The following is a 10480-nucleotide window of genomic DNA, read 5'->3' on the forward strand; positions in this document are numbered from 1 at the left end:
CTAATGGTTCAGAGACTGCTAAGGTTGCTTTCCCCCCATTTTCTTTAAAGATGACTACATTTGTTGTGCTTCAGTAGTATATCTGCACTCCTTGACTGGTGGACTGATGACTTACTATGCAAGCTCTTTAAGTATTCGGGGCTGGAGATCATCCCCAGATTGAGCACATTAAAGTCTTTAAGCACCGCTTCTATCTCAGATGTGATCATTTAAATTTCTATGAATTCATTCTCATTAGCAGTTCTGTCTATATTTCTGGCATTCAACTAATATTTATTTTCATCTGTGCGGAGGTAGGGCAAAGCTTGCAAAATCCACCCGTCATATTGCTGTGGTTTCAAGCCTATTTTTGTCACATAAATAATGCCATGTGAATGGAGGCTTAAGATTCGGAAGGCTTTTCATTGATTCTGACAGATACTGAATTACAGACCTTTTTCTAGGAGGCACGTGGACCTTGAATCATGTCGAGATCTAAGGCAGGGATGAGTGTTATGGAAGGTTTTGGCATCTTGTGGCAATAGTCAATGGGAGTGTCTACAGGCATTTGCCAAGTGTCACAGAAAATGAAACATGAATTTATTTCAATATTTCAAAAAGTTATCATTTTTCTTAGTATCTACAGAACAGATATATACCACTATCTTCTGAACAATCTAAATCAAGAGAAAAAAAAAAAGTGTAAAGAAACACTAAAAGAACAGATGGAATATGAAACCTGGGCTCAGGTCCTCGGCACCTGTAAGCGCACGGTAGCTGGGTGGTGGTGACGTGCCGCAGCGAATGCATTCAGAGAGATAGGACAAGTGTCACAGTTCCTACAGCAGCAGCTTTGCTGAATCAATAATGGAAGAATGGTGAAGAAAATGTATCCACTTTGAGATTTTTTTTTTCTATATTCTTTCTTCCTAGAATTTCATAGAACAAGAATAACTTAGTTACTTGTTTTCACTGAAATCGAATATGCTTGTTCTTCACTTGCAGAAATAGGGAACTTCTTTCTAAGTGACACTCTTCATGAAAGAATACAAGTGTGCAGCTGCTGTGTGACTAAGTGATTAAAAACCTGGTGGCTAACTCTTTGGAGGTGATATGTTTGCACTCAAGGCCAAGCATCATAAAAATAGTTGCTCAGCTCTTCTTTTAGACTGCGTGTGAGATAAACCACCAAATAGTTTTGAGTAGATCTGTGAGAGTTTTCATATAGTTTTACCCAGCTGAAGTCAGACTGTGACAACCAGAATTGTTTTCTGTCTCATATTCCTCTTTTATACAGTCTCCAATCTCATAGTTTTTAGAAGAAAAATGATTTTAAACTATCTAAGGCCAAGGAGAAAGTTCACAACGTTTTAAAGAGCTTGCTTAGAAAATGCCAAGATGGCATTTTCTTGGCTCATACATCATGTGCAGGGACTCTTTTACAGAGTTTACAAGATTTAATACTGTATTCACCCAAACAGTCTTATTTAACATATTGAACATTACTGGAAGGCTCTATAGTGATGGAGAAAATATCTTGTCGTTGTTATATTACATTTGTTGTAGATCCCAGATGCATAGAAGATCATTAGAGATCCTTGGTTCTGGGATCTGTGCACTGACATACATTGCTTGTCCCTATAATCTAATTAAAAGATGATATAAAAATACATGGGAATAAGAATAGAAAAGGGATGAAGAAAATGATGAAAGGACTACATGCTGGTTGGATCAGTTATTTGCACAATTAGCTACTTGAATTAGCTACTTGACAAGAGATATAGAAGAAAGAATAAAGGGCTATCTCTGACAAGGACAGTTTTTATTGAAGCTGCTACTGTAAGTGTATTATGATTCAAATATAAAGAGCTTCAGGTTTCAGTTAAATGGATTTTGATTCTGCTTATTTTTCTAATGCTAGATTTGTTTCATTTCCATATTAAGCCCCTTTTATTAAGCCACAAAATGAATGATAGAAATTTCAACCTTTGTTTCAAATGTACCACCCAGTTTTCTGGGAACAGCCTAAGATATTGCCTAACTTTTTTTAAAAACAGATATCTGTACTTAATATAGAGATTAAATATTAAATCTCAGGTTTTATTTAAATACTGTGACCTGGAGACATAGGTACATTATTTCTAGATATAGGAGAAGGCCTGCTTTCCCATCAATCAACTCATAATTTTACCACTGTTTCTGTGACACGGTCATCAGGGGTTTGATTATATCAATCTATCTCTGTTTAGCTAGGTAGAATTGCCATCTCAGCTGGAGAAAACAAAGAGAATAGCTATGTGAAAACTGCCAAAAAATCTATTAGTATTTGGTCAAAATTAAATTGATTGGTTTGGGATGAATATGAGGGAAAAAATTTCTACTATAAATATTTTTTGTGGAAAACTAGTTTCAACTTCTTTTTGTGGGGAACCATATTCCATATTAAACTGAGGTTGGAACTGTTCATTTGTCCAGTCAGGAAGAGGAAAGATAACACCAGATATATGTAACCAGTCAAAATTAGTGACACAACTGAAATCGCAGATAGGGTATGTGCGATACTCTTTCACAGATTAACTGAATAAAAATTTTCTAATAATAAATATTACATAAACAATCACACACTTTATTTTGCCTTACAAAAAGTGTGAGAGCTGTTAGAAGAATAATCATTACAAAGTGTTCTGTTGATGGTTTTAAAAGTTTTTGGGAAAAAAAAATCAGAGCTTAAGACATCTGTGGCTTTATGCTGACAGCAAGTGAGTATCTCTACAGGACAGTTTCTACATGTAGAGTGGGAAACCACCTAGCACTGGCCTAAGTCAGGCAACACCTGATTTAGAACGCTACAGTAGATGCTCAAATGCATATCTAAAATGCTAAGTGTTCTTTGGGAAACAATAGCACAACTTAGGTGATCTCATTATGGCCCAAACAGGCCAATGCATTCAAATCAGGGAGTCTGGGTAATCTTCATATTACTGGCATGTCAAGTCATTAGTCTGGAATTTTTTTAGCTGGTTGACTTTCAAGGATCACCTCCTCCAAGCTCAAGAATGGTCCATCCCAACGTGCGGGAAGTCGATCAAGGGTGACAGGAGGCCAGCATGGGTGAGCAAGGAGCTCCTGACTGAACTCAGACACAAAAAGGAAGCGTAACAGAGGAGGAAGCAGGGGCAGGTGACCCAGGAGGAAGATAGAGACACCATCCGAGCATGCAGATATGGGGTTAGGAAAGCCAAAGCCCACCTGGAGTTGAATCTATTGAGGAACTTTAAGCGCCAGCAAGAAAGGCTTCTACAGGTGTGTCATCAGCAAAAGGAAGACTAGGGAAGATGTGGGTCTGCTGGTGAACGGGGCAGGAGCCCTGGTGACAAAGGACATGGAAAATGCCTTTTTGCCTCAGTTTTTACAGGTGAGATTTGCTTTCAGGAATCCCAGGCCCCTGAGACCAGAGCCATCAGGAGAGATGCCTGAGGACTGGAAGAGAGTAAATGTCACCCCTGTCTTTGAGAAGAGCAAGAAGGAGGATCCAGGGAATGACAACCTGATCAGCCTCACCTCAGTACCTTTTCCAAAGAAACAAAAACCAACAACAACAAAAGCAAAGACACCCATTGCGTAAAATCATTTGCATTCTTCAGGTCACCTAGAAGTATCACATCAAGAATTAAGGTAATCAGAGCCTGTCAAATTTCTATTTAATACAACAAAAATATCAAGTAAAACAGAGGAATTTATCTGGAACATGCTTTTGCACAACATAAATGAATTTTTCTTAGCTGAAGGAAATAGTAAATATAGTTGAAGGCAACAGGAAGATTTCTGGGAGGTCATTGCAGTGACAGATAAGTAGTTTTCATGAGAACCTTGCTGGAAATTAAAGATGCCTACAGAAACAATTTAAGTAACTTCTCATAAGAATTGTAAGAAAGTCTATTAAAGGAAAAACAGAAAAATGGAAGCACTATTCAAACAGGTTGATGTAAAGATTCAGTAACGATGTTAAAAATTTGAATTAAGCTTGTCAATGTTATGCAATAGAACAGCTTCTCATTTTCATGGAGGGCTGATCTCGCCTTCAGCATTTCAGTAAATGTGAGCTGACTTTGTGGGGGACCAGTTTGAAATAATGCCTCTATTTTGAAAATCATCCACAAAGTGTACCAAAACGCCACCTTCCACCTACCTTCCACCACAATGGGATGTAGTTGTGCTTTTGTACCTTGTTTCCTGTAAATTACCCCTGATTATATGTTCTGCTCTTACGGGCCGTCGTGTACAGGGCAATCCATGCCTGTGAAATGTGAGAGTCCGCGGGACTTCAAATGCTGCCAAATTAGAGTCTTAGCACTTACGCACAGTCGATGCACTTATTTGTGCAGTGTTTCAGTAAGCATATATTTGCAAGGAAACAGATCAGTCTGACAGCTGCTAGCATTCTTGAAAACAACAGCGCACAGAGGCAATTCATATGCTTGAGGAGTAAATATATATACATCTTTCACATCACACTTTGAATATTTTTAAAGGCAGTAGAATAGCTTTCAGTGATTTTTTTCAGTACTCTGTGAAAAACTAAAGGACTTCGTGGGACTCTACAAACAATATTGTGCTTCCTACTACACAGCTGGTCAGAATGTTTTAGTGAGTTATGCTCCGTTTCAGAAAGCTTGGGCCAGGAAAAGCAGATATCGGGACTAAATCAGTGAAGTGAACTGAGAAGAAAAAAGGACTCTACTGGGAAGCTTTGTAAATCTTTTTTGAATATATGAACAGGCCATCACAGAGTTAAGTATGAAACAGGCATATGTAAACCAGCTATATATTACAAATGTAGGATTTTTCATTCTGGTACAGTTAATGAAAAAACTTCATGTGAAGAGAAAATTAAATCCTCATGGAATCTTCCTTATAAGGCCAAAATGTTTGGGGAAGAACTACACCAAGGCCATGTACTGGCTTTCAGGAAGCACATTTAGGTCTATTTTCTGGATTCTTGATTTAAACTAACTGTTCTTGCTAGTAACATAAAGGAAAATGCTACATCAAATTTGGCAGTAGATATTTGAATGACCAGTGAGGCAGTTCAGAGAGCTGCAAGACAATCTGTTCAGCTGTCTTTGGCTACTGCTGTTCTGGCTTCTGGTAAGTCCACCATTTCACCCAAAGCATCTGGATTTAGTAAAGCAAGAGCAGCATGAACATGCAGCCATTGCTAACCAAACAACAGCAGCAAAGTCTATTGTAACCGCATATCTTCCTGAACCCGCAATAAATCACAGGTCTGAGCCTCTTGACTATTTGGAATCCAAAGAAACCATCTGGCCAACATTCACACTTTTGGCTAATAAGTACCTTGGAAACTCTCCCACTATTGTGTCATGTGGATGAATATATAATGCGGGAGGATTATATTCTTATGTCCTGCAGTCTCACTCTACCACCTCTCCCCTGGTTAAATTTCAAGTCAGTTCAGCAGCTTATCACTGTCAACTTTGAAGCATCCATCCGTGGTTACCAGTATCACCATCCCTGCTGACAAAAGACTGACTTTGCATGGCTGCGTTGAGTTTTCGATTTCCCACTTCGCGCAGTGTCTGCTGTCACTACTAATCGCCCAACGTCCTCAGAGGTCCCATCAAACACGGCGCTGTTTCTGCAGTAGTGTCCTGAGCAGGCGTCCTTCCTCGCAGGATGTCTCCTCCGCTCCTCGAAACCCTTTGCTCTCGCGGCTGGCTGCTGCGGTCAGGTTCTCCTTTTGTAGGCCGCCTTTTCAGGATTTGAAGTTGGAAGAAAATTTATCTCCTTGTAGGAATGCATTCAGATATGAAAACAGATGCTTGCTTCCTTCCATCTATTTTCCCCACCCCAGGCTTTACTTCAGAGGGTTGCAATGAAACACGCACTCTAAGCAGATGTCTTCAGACCACTGCGGTGCTTTCTGTGGCAGCGGAGCAGCCTTTGCTGTAACAAAACACTCAATTTTCTTATGCACAATGACAGGAAGACACTTAAATGCATGCGCAGACGTGGGCACACCAGCAGTTCTATCCCTGTGTTCTTAAGCACACACGTATGTGCTTAACTCTGAGGGCATATTTTTAAATCCTGGTTAAGCGTGTGCTTTGTGCTTAAACATTGTGTTGAATCAAGACGGGAACACACATCTGGTTAAAATTAAAGATGTATTTAATGCTTTTTTGGAGTCAAAACCTAAATGGCTATTTTTAGGCTCTGCCTCAGGACCTGTACCCTCTTTCCTTCCTATGACTTCATCACTAAAAAAACCTCTTCTGTCAAAAAGTATTTTTCTTTATCTCCTTGTGGATTGCAGACATGCTCAATTTGATAGCAGTAGCCTCAGATGTGAGGTAAAGGAGAAATACCCCAAGTCTTTACGAAGTTCAAGCTATTTTCACCAGGTAATTAGACAACGAGCTCACACCCCTGGATAGATGCATAGCAAGCAGCTCACTGCATTGCATTGTAGCTGTGCGTCCGGTAAAAACTTACGCTATCTATGAATGAATATAGAAAACCTTTTTTCTCATGTCCTGCCCTGCATATATCCTGCCCTGAACTATTCACTTTCATGAGTAATCGTTTTTGGAAAAAATAAATAGTTTATGGCCATAGCATATTTGATGAAAAGCATAGTTCATGTAATCTCTACTTTGTGGAGCTACGCTGCAGAAAAGACTGGCTTGCAGAAAGAGTCACAGTAGCTAGACCTTAGTTGTTTTACCAGAAGAGATTGCCTTGGTACAGAAGTAGTCAAAAAGCTGAAATGTACCTGTAGTTCCCAAAATAAGATGATGTGGTATTTTGCTGCTATTCTAGGCAAACTGAACTCTTCTTTCAACGCTTGTGTTTTTTATATATTTGGAAAAATTCAGTATTATGTTTCTCAGCTATTCAAAAAATCCAGTATTCTGTGCAATGCAACAGCTTGCCATCTGGTAAAGAGAAGTTAATGATTTCTTCACATTATGCAGAAACAGAGGTTTATGATTTTGAAATCATGGTAGCTTCCTAGTATCCTAGTGTACATACATCCAGGAAATAGTCATAAAATATTCATAGGCTTCATGGCTCATCACAAGATTTTAGAGAACTATTTCAATTTGATATTAATGGTTTACAATTTTAGAAAGTAGGTGTTCTTTTCACACATTGGTTGCAAATTACCCTTGGCAAATAGTTGGCTAACTTTGATATTCTTTGGCTGTGATAATTTCTGAAGAAGAAAGTTTCCAGTTACAAGCATAGGTTTTCCTCCTGAAGAATAAACTGGATCTTCCTCAACCTCTAAAACAACATGATGCATGTCAATGTTATAATTTTGTGATGCTCATCATCGAATCGCGTTTTCCTTTGGACTGTCCAAGCCGCCCATCCCCAAGAGACCTCCCTGAGCACCCACCAAGCGAGGACAGCAGGAGAGCGACACCATGGTGATTTGGATTTAGATCAGCTTAAAATGATGCAAAACCACACCTTTCTTGGTTTTCCTCACTGGCTCCCATTTCATTTCCAAAGGCAGCTTAAGGGTTTATAGCTCTAGCGACATACATGATTTAGGCTCAAGGCATCTGGGACCTGTTTTCCTGCATGATCTAACGCAACGTGAGAGATGAGCTAGCACATCTGAACTGACGTTTTCTAGTCTGATAGGTTTATAGATGGGGACAGGGAATTCTCAGCTGAGTGCCCTTCACACTGGAGCTTCTTTCTCCATTTTTTTCCTCTTGAGCTTCTTTGAGTGTTTAAAAATCTTTCAGTCTCCTTAGAAAGCTTTTCTTGGAGAGACAGGAAAGATGGGGAAGTCTTCAAAGATGATTTTTAGCAGTATATTTATAAAACTTTTTGCATCAGTTTTAGATTTAAAAGTTTAAGCTGTATGCAATTGAAGAAGTGGTGAAAGTCTTGGTATTCCTTTCACTTTCTCCCTCAGCTTGTGTAACATCTCGACCAAACATTTAATGCCACTGAGCCATGGTTTCTATTAAGTAATATTTTCCTACAAATATAAAAAGACGGTAAACTTATTCATGACTGTGAGGTGCTAAAATACCACAAATCAGAAGACTAATACAATTTCATAGTGGTGTTGTAGTCATGATTGTGTCAGGAAAAAAGAAAAGCAAGCTTTCAGGCACATAGTCCTTTCACCAAATCTGCTATCTCAGTTTCTTCCCCGCTTTACTTACAGTGAGGAAGCAACATGATAAAGAGATTTTGTCTAAAAGGATATGTTTTTTTTTGTCAAGTTGTCTGAATTTAAAAATATATACTCTTTTTCTGTATTGCCTTGCCTTTCCCAGAACTGCCAGGGCAAAGAGACAGATTTTGGTAGCACTCCGTACAAATTAAAAGTCCAGAATGTGTAGGACAAGAAGGGCTGAGCAATGGTTGTTAATGTCACCGGAACGGTTGTCTGCAAGATGATAGCAAGGTTTACAAGGACAGCCCTAAACATCATGCTTTGCAGTAACATTGGTAATAGTGGCATGGAGCACTGTAACAAAGAGGGAAAAATGAGTTTCTCAGCGTGTAACCCGCATGCCAAAGGCCGTGCAATGGTGTCAGGTGTCATATATTCAGCATATGAGACCATGCTAGATTATTTTCTCCGCAAAATGCAGTGAAATACACAGTTATTTTACTGACATAAGGTTCTCCTCTGCTGTGTTTAGAAGTTCAGTGACTTGCTGTTTGCTCAAAGCTTCTGAAAACTCAGTGTAATTATGTATGTATAAACTGGTGTAGAGGAAAGGAAGATTCTGACCTTTGTTTAGTGGTTTTCCAAAGAAGTTTTTGCTTTGTTTTGTTTTGTTGCTGTGTTTTTAAATTGATATCAAGGTTGTTACAGTAATAAGACTGTGGCTTTCTCTGGTGAATGATTTAATACATGAAATTCAGGTTAATTCCCCCTTAATTGTCAGTAAGTCTTCAAGTTTTGCTTTATATTTGGGTGCTGTAAAAAATCCACGCTCCTAACTTGTGATACATGGGTAAGCTATCACACGGTTGCTGTGGTTGGACTATCTGTGAAAATTAAACCCGAAACTTTGGAGCACAGTACTTGGGTTGAGAGACCTGCCTTTGGATCCTGCATCGCTCTTGTCAGTCTCAGGTCCTGGCATTGCCAACGGAGGGTGACAACTGGTTCTATTTTAATGTGCATTTTTTCTGCACATGCACGAGGCTGGTAGGCTCCAGGTGCCTTGCAGCAAGCTAGACTTAAATTCCACAGCTCCATCCTCTTGGAAATTCAACTTAAGGTGAATTTTAGTACTGAAATTTTACCTTTAGAACTTAAGTTTTAAGTTCTTCTTGAAGTAAGTGTGACAACAAATGGTATAGCTATTTCACTTGTGCCCGTGTTATACGTTATAAGATTAGGCGTGATTTACTTTACTCATCCCAGCACTTGTACTTTTCAATAGACTACAGATTTTTGAGCACGGTAAACCTGAATGTCCAGTCGCATGTGCTTCGTGGCAAAATCTTGATTTATCTGGGGTGAGTGTTTCTTAAACCTCAGGAGAAATGCAAAACACACAAGAGACGCATGAAAATGAACAGATTTTGTCACGATGTAGTGGAGCTAAAGGCTGTAAAATTTACTTTTAGTTTCCTGAAAGGAGGCTCAGCTTTCGAAAGCTGATTTATCTTTATGTTGTAATAAAAAACTTACTGGTATATTTAGGGCAAGAGATGACTAGCTGAAGTTGCAATTAGGTATTACAGATAGAAATTTAAAGTTATTCCTCAATTCTACCTGCACAGGGGAGTCCAGCAGTTCTGCTCTTTCAGATTACTTACTTTGCTGTAGAGTGCACCCCAGCTGAGTGATACTTGTGCCAATATTTCTTTTTCTTTTGGATAATCCATTGTGTGGGATGAAATCTCTATTTCTGCAAATGTTTTAAGGATTAGAAATTCAGTCAGCACAAGGTTTTAAAAGTAGCTCTTCTGAAAAGAAGAGATACCGCGCAAACAGAGCTCTAAGTCTAGCCGTGGTGCGGCAGGAGCTGGGTGAGCAGAGAATAGCGCAATCTGAGCAAATCCGAGTGCCAGGTCATGCAGTAAAGCCTAACAAGGACTGAAATAATGAACCAAACACACCGAGATCAATCAATCTCCATCGCAGCCTCTCGGATTTGGAGAGGTAGCGTGGACGTGAACGTGGCTCGCCGTGGCCTGGTTGGTTCGTACTAGGTTGCCACCCAGGAGAAGCTAGAAGAGATCAGTGTGGCTCCAAGCCCCAAGCGGTGAGGAGAGACCGGCTGGGCAGGAGGCTACGGGGCGCTCAGCGCGCTCGACCTTCTTGGTCCTTCTCAAGCGTTGGCTTCGGGCGGTCGGACGTAGTGTCCCTTGCTTCTGCCCCAGGTGGGATGTCCTGGGCCAGCTTCTTCGTAGAGGCTCTCTGCATGGGGGCTCTCTGCTTCCCAGTTATTTCATCACAACTTATCCACCAATATTTGGCACCCAG

The sequence above is a fragment of the Apteryx mantelli genome, chromosome Z, assembly GCF_036417845.1.
Source record: "Apteryx mantelli isolate bAptMan1 chromosome Z, bAptMan1.hap1, whole genome shotgun sequence".
Classification (NCBI taxonomy): domain Eukaryota; kingdom Metazoa; phylum Chordata; class Aves; order Apterygiformes; family Apterygidae; genus Apteryx; species Apteryx mantelli.